This window comes from Marmota marmota, unplaced genomic scaffold (assembly GCF_001458135.2).
Source record: "Marmota marmota marmota unplaced genomic scaffold, marMar, whole genome shotgun sequence".
NCBI classification, from domain to species: domain Eukaryota; kingdom Metazoa; phylum Chordata; class Mammalia; order Rodentia; family Sciuridae; genus Marmota; species Marmota marmota.
In genome coordinates, this window is record NW_025999944.1 from 9,129,039 (window position 1) to 9,142,960 (window position 13,922).

Sequence of the window (13,922 nt, forward strand, 5' to 3'; positions counted from 1 at the left end):
AAGTCTCTATGGTGGGGATCCAAACACATCATTAAAGACACGGAGGATGAGAGGATAAAGATGAAAGGATTCCCCTCTTTGGATTTCTGCTACTCTGGACTGGGAAATGAGCGGAAGACATTTTATTTTCCTGGGTCTAAGTTTTCTCACCTTTAAAGCAGGAGGGTGAGATGGAGTGGGGGGACAGCTGACCAAGGAGAGTTTGGGAGTTGGACTGACTTATTCCACTTTGCATGTGGTAGACCCTGCAAGACCTCAAGAAAACTACTCAGTCTCTCAGAACCTCAGTTTCTTCAACTGTAAGTTATGTGAAAATGCTTAAATTTTAAGATTGTGACAATTTTGTGTGTGTGTGTGTGTGTGTGTGACAACCAACTCAGTGTATGCCTATGGCAGTCATACAATGCATGTTAGTTTTTCCTTTCCACCTTCAGGGTCCTTCCTAACTCATTCCTCCTCCACCTTTTTTGAAAGATGCTATCATCATTAGTCTTTCAACAGTGAAGTCATTTGAAGTGTTAAAGAGTCATGAAAAACTTTGCCTTAGCATTTCTGACAGCCTGTATGTGGCACCTGACATTCTCCCACTTCCCACCCCCTCCCTGGAAATTACCTAAGAAGAAAGTACAAATGCATATGTACTTATTTGTCAGCATCCAGATCAGAAGATCCTTCTGGGAAGTCCTTTCACTTTCTGGTGAAGACTTCAGACATCCCCTCCCACTGGTGTCACGCAACAAGCAGGAGTAAACAGCCTGCTGTCATGCAAAATCAAGGCAAGGCTTCTGCTGCAAGGATGAGCATTTAGCAACTTAAATACACACTGGCTATTGAGGACGATCTGCTCTGAGCTGTGTTGGCAAGGCAGAGTCAAACCCTCCCTCCCAGCCTGATGGCAGGAATAGAGAAGAATAAATACATATGTGGTCAAGGGTGCCGAAGAGGGGCTAGATTAAACAAAACCAGAGTTGGCATGCCTTATGAGCTCTTGGCTGCCTGCCTGCAGAAGATGGCCCATGGGATGACATCAGGGCTTTGCAGAGCACTTTCCAAGGACCTGTGTGCTCCTGGCACACTCTCCCCACTCCCAAACTCCCCCAACACTCAAATGATAAAGGGTCCTTATTATAATAGGATTTCTCCTTTCCTGTTTCTTCATTCTAAAGATCTATGCACAGTTTATTTACCCAGAATAACTACCCCAAGTGAGAAAGCTGCTTACTAGAACCAGACACTGTGAAACTGGTGAACCAAATTCCTCAGTCTCAAAATACACCCACTGTCACCTTTCTTGTTATATAAACCTTCTGAGAAGAGGTTTGTTCCTTGGGTTTAAAGAGTGAAAAACATAAGTTAGTGGCTATCAGTACCATCTTAACATGGTTTGTTTTTCTGCCTGTGTCCCATAGTGTCAGGTAGCCAAGAGCAGGACCTGTCTTTTCAGGATAGGACAAAGCACACTCTATATCCAGTGGCTGTGCCTGGAAACTGGTCTGGAGCAAGAAAGCAAATATCTGCAAAGAAAATGCCAGGGTTAACATTTTCTGGGGATAGGAGTATGGCTGAAAATCTAGTACCCATTTCTACAGTAGAGCTGATTGTAATCCCAAAATACAGTTCCAAACACCACGATCCTGAATACCAGAATCCCTTAAGTTCAGCATCCATGCCCGTTTCACCAAGATGGCACTGAAAGCTAAGAAAAAAGTTCCTGCCCCTCCCAAAGTGAAAGCCAAAACAAAAGCTTCGAAGGCCAAGAAAGCATGTTGAACAGCATCCATAGCCCCACAAAAAAGAAGATCCACACGTTACCTACCTTCCAGCACCCCAAGATATTGCAGCTCCAGAGGCAGTCCAAGTATACTCAGAAGAGCACCCCCAGGAGAAACAGCTGGCCACTATACAGTCATCAGCTCCCCCTGACCACTGAGTGGGCCATGAAGAAGATTGAAGACAACAACACACTAATGTTCATTGTGAATGTCAAGGTCAGCAAACACCATATCAAACAGGCTGTACAGAAGCTCTGTGCCCTGGATGTGGCCAAGGTCAACACCTTGATCAGGCCTGATGGAGAGAAGAAGGCATATGTTCAACTGGCCCCTGACTGTGACGCTTTGGATGTCGCCAAAAATATCGGGATCATCTAAACAGAGTCCAGCTGGCTGATAATAGACATTGTTTTATAACATAATTTAAAAAATGATCAAAATTTCTGAAGTTTAAACTACCTAGGATCAAAATCCTGAAAGATTGAAATCCTGAATGTTCAAATCCTGAAATCCCCAATCCTACAAGCAGCAATGCCCTGTGGTGGGGGCAGGAGGCTGATGGGAGGGGCAGAAAGCTGACCCTAGGAAAGGTGTTTGGTACATTTTCAGTGGTAGACAAGATGGCCACATCGTATCAGATAAAATAAGCGCTCAGAAACCTGGAAAAGTATTCCTTTGGGTGTGTCTGTGAGGGTGTTTCCAGAGGGATCCATGTGTGTAAGTCTGAGTGGACCACGTGTAAATTGTGTAAAGACTTCTAGAGAGACTGACTTGCTTTATGCTTCCTTTGAAATTTTAACAGCATGGATTCTGTGTGTATGTGTGTGTATATAAAAACACCAACATGTCCTCAATAAATGAAGGTGTGTCCCCTTGGTACATCTGCATTTATGAAAGCTAAAATGTCTCAGGATCTCAGCAATTTATGTGACCGATACAGTGCAGACCCATCACAGTTTGGGGGCTGGTTTCTTCAGGGCTCAGGTTGTCTATCATAGTATTTTATTATTTTTAAAAAATATTTATTTTTTAATTGTAGTTGGATACAATATCTTTAATTAATTTATTTATTTTTATGTGGTGCTGAGGATCCAACCCAGGGCCTCACCCTGCTAGGTGAGCACTCTACTGCTGAGCCACAACCCCAGCCCCCATCATGGTATTTTAGATGCCGGTTATAAAGCTGGGTGCACACAATTACCAACCATAATGATATACATTTATACATTTCAATTTTTGACCTATTTTTTTATGAATAGAATTCATCTGCTCATAGCTATTAAACCTGTGTGAATATTGGTAGTGTACGTGTTCATGCTTGCAAAAACATGTAGAATGTTATTGCCTATTTTGTTGCATAAAGTGGCCTGTGAAGTGTTGTCATGTTTTTATATGCTTGACAAGTAAATCCCCTCTTTAAAGGTAAATAAATGTCTTTTAAATAATTTTGAATTATTTTTCCTAGAATTAAGTTTTAGACATTTTGATCTTTCAGGATTTTAGACTTTAGGGATTTTTGCTCTTTGAAGATTTCAACATTTGGGATTATGGTGTTTGGAATGGCATCGTGCGGATTATACTCCAGGGCTGTTCTACATAAGACAAGTGGAACTATATCCCATAGGCACTGGGGCAGGTGAGAAATGCTGAAAGAGGAGATCTTAGTGCAGCGAAAGCAGATCACCGGTTCCTGGTGCATCCTGGGGCAGCTTGCCCGGGTGCTGTCCCAGGTGCTGAACTCTTTTCCATAGTTTTTTATCTTGACTATTTAACCTCCCTTTTCCCTCTCCCTCTATAGTAATGATTGCACAGTAATTGTTAACATTTAATGGCCACTCACAACATGAATGATCTTGTGTACTGCTCAGTCAAGTCACTAACCAAAGAATAAATACACTAAATCCCAAACCTCTGGTCCCTGTGCTTTGCAGACCCACATATCAGCCTTGTCAGGGCCTGTGTTCAGTAACTCTTTATTTCTTTCCTCCTTTTACCCACCCTTCCATTCATGCATTTAGTATTTATTAAGCAAAATGTACAGGAAGGTGTGGATGGAACCTACTTCTGGCTCTGCAACAGAGTCACGAAAGAGTGGAAAATCATTTGGGGACTTACTTTCTTCCATACATTCAAAAGGATGTGGAATGTAAATGAAGGTCCAGACCACAGGGGAATAAAAGTCTACACAAAATTCCAAAGAAGAAAAATCATGATAGAAATATTTAAAATGCAGCTACATAAAAGAAACATCTGCATTTAAAAAAATGAGTAAAGCTAAATAATGATGACAAATGGAGAAATATCATTGGATCACATATATAAAATATATATAAACAGTACAATAGAAAAGAAGATAAAATTCACAAGGGACATTTTCTAGCAAACATAACACAATAACTCTCAAACAAGGGAATATATGCTCACTTCCCTTACAGTGTGAGAAGTATATGTTTAAATTACACTGGCATGCCCTTTTTACCTACCAGGTTGGTCAAAATCCAGAAGTTCTGTAAAGTGTTAAGGATCAAAAAGCTGCAGGGAAACAATACTCTCATATGATGTAAGAGGGGAGTAATTACAACCTCTATAGAGGGTACCTGGGTGATATCTACCCACTTTACCAATGCATAGTCTTTGGCCCCAAAACCCAAGTCTAATCTCACACACATTTGAAATAATATATGCATATAAGTATTCAGTGCAACATTTTTACTGGTAGAAAAATAGTGGGAATAAAATAAATGTCTATCAATGGGGATCTAATAAATGACAATATCTGTATGCAATAGAAAGTTATGCTGGTATAAAAATAAAAAAGAATCTCTTTATATAATAATTATGTAATGATGTATAAAATACATTTAAATTGAAATAATAATAGCCAAGAAATAAAGCTTAAAAAGTCAAAACATAATTTATGTGTTTTTGCATATATCTTACCACAAAGATAAAAAGTTGTTAACACTGGTTTGCTCTTGGGATGAAAACTGGGGAGGTGGAGAAAAACTTCCCCTGTGAACTTCTAAGATTTTGACATTTAAGCCATGTAAAGGTATTGCCTATTTTTAAATTTTTTTATATCAAAGTCATTCTAGGGAGAAAGGTGATTGTCATTCCTTATGATTTCAGTATTGATCTCTCCCTCCTCTAACTCTTCTTGCTTTTAGCATTTGCACTACACACGTATTGCTTTAATGATAAGCTTTTCTACTAAGAGCCATAACATTCTACTTAAACTTATATAATATCAATAATTGGTGCTGTGAAATTCAGGGCTTTTATGTTCCCGTGTTTTTTATATGAGGATATCTTATCCTCTCTTTGGGTTTTTTTTTTTTTAAAGCTTCCTCTCTCAATAGCATATGTAAAAAGGAAAGAAATGTTACAACAGCCATTGAGTACATTCTCTGTGCCCAGGGCTGTTATGATGTCTAATTTAATCTCATAGCAATTCTAGAGTTGAACAGTGTTCCTCTCCTGATTATCCAGGTGATAAACTAGGGCCATAGAGAGGATAAATGACTCTCCAATAACTCAGCTAACAAGAGGCAGAGCTCAGATCCAAGTGCCTGTCTCTGGGTCTGCTCAGTGCTGCCTCCTGGTGCAATAGAAGAATGATGGTCCTTGTGAGTTTGATCAGTCTTGGATTCTTTTCCTGAACTATCAATGCTTGGATTTCATGTTTGTGGGACCAGGCTTCATGCTGGTTTTGGAGGAAGGGCTAGGAATGCACCTTGCCTCTTTCTGTTTGGTGATAATGTTCTGTAGTACTGGTTTCCCCTATTTTGTGTCCCGGTTCCTAGATGACTACTGGACTTTGAGTTTGCTAATGATGTTTTCTGAATCAAAGAAATAGGAATAATATTTCTATGGCAAGAGAAGCATCCCAGAGAAAGCATGCCAAAAGTAATCGGAAGATGTGCTGCAGTCGAGTCTCCTGGGACAGAAAGGGTAAGTTTGTTATGCTCGGAGATGACCGTTCCCTCCCCCCCGCCCCTGGTTTGTGAGCTGAAAGGATCCCTTAAAAGCCTCTGTCACGACTGACTTCATAGTTTCATCCAGGTTGGGCACGAGCCAGTTCATTAAGCCAAAGGCGGAGGCTCATTGTGCCAGCTAAAATTGTACTGCTTCCATCTAGAAATGGGCAGAAGTCAAGTAATGTTTGAAATATAAATCCACTCCAGCCCACTGCTCCAACAAAGAAGGTAAACGGGGGACAGAGGGCACCTACAGAGCACCCGTAATTTCACATAATTGGCCAAAGGACTTCATTGTTTCATGATGCAAATGAAAGATCATTAATGGGCAGTAAAAAGGGGCGGACAGTGGGGGGAATGTGGAACGGAAGACAGCCTAATGCTTTCAGGGGAGATTGGCACATCGGCGCTCTGCTGTAATATGCAGTTGGCTAATTTCACCGAGGTATTGAACAAATGATGGATGGGGATAGTTAACGGGCACCATGACAGCAATAATGAAGATACTCCCTGACAGCAGAAGACCTCTGCTCCTGCTTCCCATTTAAATGACTTCTCATACCACTGAATACATGCTTGTCAAGAGTACCTGTTACCTATTCCCTGATGGCTCGGGATGAGATGCTCTCACGGCAAAGGACCGTCTGGCTATCTACCACCCATCTCCGCATGCCCCCCCTTCTCCTCGGTTAATGTGATTTACCTAGGAAAGTGCAAAGCTGGGAAATTGAGCTACAAGGAAAATTGAACTTAAGAGCAGTGCTGCAATTTCTACCCAGTTTGAGGCTTTTCATTGCTTCTAAGTGGCTGGCAGTCTTCAATGTTTTAGGGGCACCGCAATGTCAGGACAGACAGCCTTTTTATTTAATTGACTGTCATTATGGCACTGTGTTTATGCCTCGGGAAGGTCAGATAAGATGTATAAGGGCTCTGTCCAGTTGCCCTCAGGCAATAACCAAGGGAAATAAGAGACTGGGGCAATGTCATGGTCCCGGGATGGAGGAGAGGGCACAGTAGTGCTGGGATTTGCAGGCCTCAGAGACTAATTAGTGGAGAGGTAAATAGTTTTCTTAATGACTTGAAAGCCAAGAAGACTTCATGAAATTTACACATACCATGACCTTGGAATCAGTTTGATCATCATTCAATTTGATACCATCTCTATTAGACTGAGATAATAGTAGTGGACTTCATTACCATTCCCATTTGGTCATCTCTTTCAAATATGCAATAGCCCCATGATTTGACCTAAGTAGTAGCTATGAAAATGTATACATATAGTTGCATGCGTATACAAATCTGTACTTGAACATTTCCAGAGCACAAAATTATACTGAATACAGAATCCATATGTCATGAAAAGAAAGCTGGAAGTGGAAGTTTGCTGATGACAAGAAGATTAAAGGTACATGATAGACCTTTATAAGCATAAGTAAGCTAAAACGTGGAACAGAGAACACTAAAAGTTAGGAGAAGGAGGGAGGAGAAAGAGGAAGAGGAGAAAGAGGAGAGGGAGAGGGAAGAGAAGAAGGAGAGGCAGAAGGAGAGGAAGGGGAAGAAGAATCCTAAATTCTGTTCTCCGATCCCCTGCCCTATCAAAGGATAAGCACATCAACAAACTCCCCTATTGATGGAGGGTCTGCAAAGAGCCTTGGTTTTGAGTCATTACTTGGAAACCCAAGAACACCTGGGAGGCAGGTGTTAGTGTCTCTACTTGCACTGAATCTCACTTTAGGAAGGCAAAGTGACTAAGCTAATGTCACAGGACTAGTGGATGCTTGAGCTTAGACTTGAGTCCAGCTGTGTCTGTCCCAAAATGCTCCCACACTTTGTCACACTGCTACACACAAAGCAAGGCCTACATGTCTCAGAAGGCTCAGAGGCCTCACTCTAAGTGGCTTCAAGGACCTGGATAAAACAGCTCATGTGCTGGGCTAAAGACTCATGGGAGGCTCCCCTCTCTCTGGAGCATCATGCCTGTGAGCCAGGGTTTACATGTTTACATTCTGAGACAGTATTCTCTCTCTCTCTCTCTCTCTCTCTCTCTCTCTCTCTCTCTCAATTATATCATTTTCTGTTGTTATAAAAAATAATCATTAGCATTCAGTTGTTGAGTTTAAAACAGAGATAAAATATACTTGATGAAAATAACACAAAGGAGAAAATGAAGAAGTACATGTGAACAAGTTACATTTTACCAGAATTCAGCCAGCATTAACCTAAAGTAGACTGCAATGATTTTAAAATGCATATCAAAATTTCTAGAACAACACCTAAGAAAATACCTTTAAAATAGTTTTTAAAAATCAACAAAGGTTGTAAACGTTGTACTGTGTGTGTGTGTGTGCACGTGTGTGGATATAGATAGATATTACACAGATGTTTATATGAATATTACACAAAAGGGAATGGAGAAGAAAAAGGAAAAAAATGTAATATATAAAAAGAAATAGCAGATTGCAGATGTAAGTTGAACCATACCAGTAATTACATTAAATAAGAATAAATACTAAAGAAAAAAGATTTGAAAGTCATGATTAAAAGGAAGGTATAATGATACTCTGAATATCAGAGAAATACTTTATATCAAAATACACAAATGCATTAAAAATAAAAGAATGTGGAATGGGATTGTGACTCAGTGGTAGAGTGCTCACCTAGCATGCATGAGGCACTGGGTTCGATCCTCAGCACCACATAAATATAAAATAAAGATATTGTGTCCACCTAAAACTAAAAAATAAATATTTTTAAAAAATTAAAAATAAAAGAATGTAAGGGCTGGGGATATAGCTCAGTTGGTAGAGTGTTTGCCTTGAATGCACAAGGCCCTGGGTTCAATCTCTGGCACCACAGAAAAAAAATTTAAAAATAAAATAAAATAATGTAGAAAGATGGACCATGCACATGGGAGCAGTCTTCACCTGGTGAATTTAATAACCAGTCATTCAGGTGGATGCTGGTGGATTCTATTGCCTTGTTTTGTTATTTTTTGAGTATGGATAAATCTTTTTTTTAATCTTTGCATTATCATAGTGTTTTAAGATTTTATATATATATATATATACCTTTTATTCTGAATTGTAGTTTTTGTTTGTTCTTGATTTGGTTCCATTTATGGTTTTTCCCCCCGTTTTTATTGGTGCAATATAGTTTTACATACTAATAGGATTTGTTGTTGCCTATTCAAACAAGCATCCAATATAACAATATAATTTGGCCACTATCACTCCCTAGCACTTCCCCTCTCCCTCCCCTCCTCCTCCCTTTGCTCCCTTTCCTCTATTGATCTTCCTAAGATTTTCATGAGCTCTGCCCCTTTCTTTTCCTTTTCCTCTCTAATTTCTGCATATGAGAGAAAACATGGGACCCTTGACCTTCTGAGTTGGCTTCTTTCACTAAACATAATGGATAGACCATATACTCTTTCTACATCCCTTTCCCTGTCCTCCCTACTAGGTCCTTTGCAGTTCAATACATTTCCTCACAGTGTGAGAACTTAGGTGTAGACTAGGTTTGAAAAGAAGAATGATTAGGCAAGGATGGGACATGGGACGGGATGGTGGTCACTTCCAGTTGCCCTTGACCTCAAGAGTAGAAACAGTTGACTCTATCATCCTGCAGCCATTTCCTCCCTTACTCTGGGAGCCTCCATGGAGGGCCGCACAGCAGACCGCTGGGAACAAATGTGGAGCCACAGTTCTTTCCTGCCAAGGGCTCAATCTGGAATCTGATCCCTTTATTCCTTTGGATTGCAGGCCCTGCCTCCCGGCCCTTGTCAAAATCACTCCCCAGAGCTCCTCTAGACTCAGCGCTGCCTTGGATCTTCCTTGAAATGTCATGTCCCTGTCTGTCCCACTTGGGACAGATGAGAGAAGGAGAAGAGAAGTAGTTAAGAAGGACCTGCCTGTGTACTTGCCATGCAACCTGAGACAAGCCGTTTAAAGCCCTCTAAACCTCAGGTGTCACAGTATAGTACTCGACTCATGCCCCACAGATTTAAATGCAAAGTTCCTATGTGTCACACACATAGAGAGCACTTGATAAAAGGCATCAGGCACTATTAACAATTATCACTGTTATTATTATCCAAAGAAGTCCTGCTAGTCTCCCTCCCTCCTTTACTTGCTTGTCTAAAACCTCCCAGTTTCTTAAGGCCTCCACTTCCCTCATCCCCACCCACGGCCCCCCCTCCAGGACTCCTAATCTCTCCAGCCAGGACTGCACATTCTCCCACCCCACCTCTCCTAGGTACTTATCTCCAACTATTGTCTCCTCTCAATACACACATTAGCATAAATGTTATTATCTCTAAAATCCAATTAATTTCAATTACTGTGGCCCCAGACAGATTGCTAGTGCTCTCAATTCATGGAAGATTCAGAGGAAGTAGTGGTTGCCTCCCACTTCTTCAGTTTTGCCAGGCTGTGAGGACCAGCAGAAGCAGAGGTGGCTGAGCGCAGACAACCACAAACCCACTCACCCGGTCACCCCAACTCTGTCAAGATGCAGGCTTTTTCTGGAGTGAAACTGTTCTTGGCCTTGTGTTGACTTTAATTGGTCTTCTCCACTCAGACATGGTTTTGATTGCAAACCCCCGTAACAAAATGGGCAAGAAAGAGAAAAGAAAATGAGCAGCAAGAGAGATGCTAAGTGATGTCCAAAAAAAAAAAAAAAATGTACCAGCTAAAGAAAGCACAATCAAGCATTGAAGGTACATACCTGTGTCCTTAGGATATTAGAACTGCAATTTTAGCCAACATGTAGAGATTCAATTAATCAAATCCTAATCAGATTTACCTGACCTACTTTATGAATCTCTTCAACATTGATCCATTTCACTAATGTCCACTGTGCACCTAATCATGAGGCCAGCACTCTTTGGTTCTAGAGCTCGGGACAGAAAATGTTCCCTATCAAACTTACATTTAGTGGAAGAGATGATTTTTTTTATTTTTTGTATTATTAATATCTCTGCTTCCTTTCACTCACGTGGATAATTGAGAAAGTACAGTGGAATAACAATTTGGGGTCCTCTTGTTGATTCTATATCCCAAGGTTGTGTAGAGCCTATGGAGCTGAGCGGGGCTCAGGCTGCAAGTGAGCAGCCATAGTCTACTGGTCTTGGTTAAAGTCGGTCCCTTTGCACATACTGCAGATGTTGTCACTCAGCCCTGTCTTCCTGGAGATCATTGTCATAAGGCATTACTTGGAAACCTCAAGAGAAGACAGAGAGGCAGGCAAGCCTGGGGCTGATGTCCCCAAGGTCTCCATGCAGCTGACACCAGAGACCACCAGCATGGTTTTCAGGACACACTTCCTGAATCTCCCATTCTCCCTGCCTTAGTTTGAGCTGTTATAACAAATTGCCACAGACTAGGTGGCAGAAGAGCCAACATCCCTCTCTCACAGATCTGGAGAATGGGAAGTCCAAGATCAAGGTGCCTGCAGATCCCGCATCAGGTCTTCCTTATTTGCAGATGGCTGTCTTCTCAGTGTGGCCTTGCTCAGTGGGGTGGGGGGAACAAAGAGAGCCCTCCTGACTCCTTTACAAAGGCAGTAGTAATCCCACTATGAGAGCAGCATTCTCAAGACCTAATCACTTCCCAGAGACCTCATCTCTTAACACCATGACACGGAGGGTGAGGGCATATGAATCTGGGGGAAATTAAACATGCATGCTTAACTCTCCCAATTTTTCCTTCAAGATTCATTTTTTTCTTGTTTTCAGGGAACACGTTAGTAACAGTTCCACTGAGTATTTTAAGTGCCGGATCTTATATTACATGCATTTAAGCCTCAAATGAGACATTATTATTCTCATTCTACTGAAGAAGGAAGAGAGACCAGAGGATTGCTATTTCTGAATGACAAAATTTGTAGTAAGGGCCCCTCTAGAGCCTTAGCTTTGTACCCCTTGGAAACATCAAGAAAGGGGTACACAGAAGGCATATCGGCTAGGGAAGGCCCCAGGTTGGTTTCCTGGGTACCAGCCACAGGGGCTCATGGGCCAGCTCTGATCTGAGCTTCTGGATAGGTAAAGTCAGCCTTTTGGCCTCTGCTGTCCATGTGCTGTAAGTTTATCAGGAGGTTAACACCTTGTGAAAGAAACTTGCAAAGAGTGACTATAAGGACTTCAGACCTTACCCCAGTGGATAGGGAAGGGATGCAGTCCTGTCAGGTAGGGGTTGGGGCACTGACCTGAAGGCCTGATGGTCCAGATGCAGTGCCCACAGCTCACTTGGCTTGGGGGATGGTGTCTGGCATGATGGCAGTGACGGGAATGACTCTGGACCCTGGGAGCTGGCTGCAATGGGGGAGGCTGTCTAACATGAGCCCACAGCAGGAGCAAGGAGCTCACTCTCCTCTTCTCCATGAATGGTTAGCTGCTGGCAGAGCCCTGTGTAGAGAGGCAGGTGGCCACCCTGGGCCAGCAAGGAAGCATTCAGGATTCTTCCGCACCCCCTCCTTTCCCAGCTGGCCTCTTTAGGTTCTATTTATGCTCTTCTGTCCATATCCCTTCCCATTTCCTTTGGGGTTTTATCCAAGATCAACCATCTGCCCCTAGATCCACAGTTTTCTCTGAATTTTTAATATCTAAACTAACAACATCAAGTTCAGCCCAACTGTTCCATGGTCATCAAGACTGAGGTTTCCCCACCCCTCAGCAGCACTTCCCCAATGCACAGGGCAGGGATCTGACATGGGAAGCATGTGCATCATCATGGAGTGCTGTAACAGTCACTGGGGCCAAGCATTGGGGCCAGGGAGCGCCCCAGCTGGGAGCTGTGCAGTGCTTGACACCTGTACTGGACAGGGAGGCGCTGAGCTCCCCCACCTCCTCAGGGACCCCAAGGCCTTCCCAGGCTTTGGGGAATAAAAGCAAACTTTCTAGCCTCCACCTGGGCTAAGATACCTCAAAGGACTTCCCAAATTAGAGACCCAGCCACCCGGAGGACTCCTTTCCAGATTTGGGTAGATGGTAACAAGCAGGGAACAATTCCTCCTTCCCACCTCCTGTGTCTTGAGCTCTCCCCTAGCAGCCAGCTCATCAGCATATAGAGTAATTTTGATAGAACCCCTGTAATGCTTTGTCTTTCACGAAGGGTTTTAATACCCTTCTGAGTGACATTTAATATGATAACAGTGTGTGAGTTTGACAGGAAGCTGTTTTCCAAGAGTTAAAGTCCTAACAGTCCCACAGATCAGACTGACAATGGCTTTCCTGATCATTATTAGATTCCCTGTGATTAGAAAATGGGCTGGTGCTATTGATTTAAGCTCTCTGAGTTAAGCTAAGCTTTAAAGGCCTTTCACAAGGCACAAAAGGGGCATTTGATATTGTATTTTGTCTTCCCAATTAAAGTCCTCTTCAGAGTACAAACGGCAGACAGCCAGGCATGAGGGACGGACGGACGGAAGGAAGGAAGGAAGGAAGGAAGGAAGGAAGGAAGGAAGGAAGGAAGGACCATCCAGAATTCAACACCATGAGGGCAAGCCCCGCCCTCCTGCAGGTGTGCTAGCCCACTGGGGGCTCAGATTCCCATGGATTCCCACGGGCAGGCCTCCCCCTCCAGAAGCTGCCTGGGCCAAGGACACTTTGGATTCAGCTTCAAAGATCCCACAGACAGAGAGGCTACATGTCCGAGAATTTCTAGTGTAATTTCAACTTCAAGGATTTTGTCCTGTGGTTCCTCAATAATTGTCAAACTGTGTGTACAAATTTGGTGTCGGGAAATTATCACCAAATCTCCCAAGGTTCAAGAGTCCAGGTTACTTCCTCGGGTTAATAAATGGGAACAAGAGGGAGGCAACGATGTTTCTATTGCAATCTAAAGCTCTAGAGAAAACAGGGATCCCCGGAGGAAAATCTGGAGCAATTGCAGGGTATTAAGTGCCTCATCTTTCAGCGGCAGACACTTGAGGTTTTTAGGTACACCTGTGGTGCATATTTGTTGCCCAGACAATAAGCAATGCTTGGGCCCCCTGAGTATTTTTTCCCTTGATTGCCTGCCTCTTCTAATCCCCACCAACCCAGGAGAGCTCTCTGAAGCCAGTCACATTCTCTCCAGCTTCTGGGTCTCAGGGCCCAGTCTTTCCAGGTTATAGCCCCAAGGGACCCGGCATCCACATCAGGAATGTTGTCATATGCGTCCTGTCAGTGTTTTTCTTT

The 13,922-nt window shown here is 42.6% G+C and overlaps 1 pseudogene; it reads left to right on the forward strand.

Moving 5' to 3' along the window:
* The first annotated feature begins 1,683 nt into the window (after positions 1–1,683).
* LOC107153852 lies at positions 1,684–2,150 on the forward strand (annotated as a pseudogene).
* Positions 2,151–13,922: the final 11,772 nt, after the last annotated feature.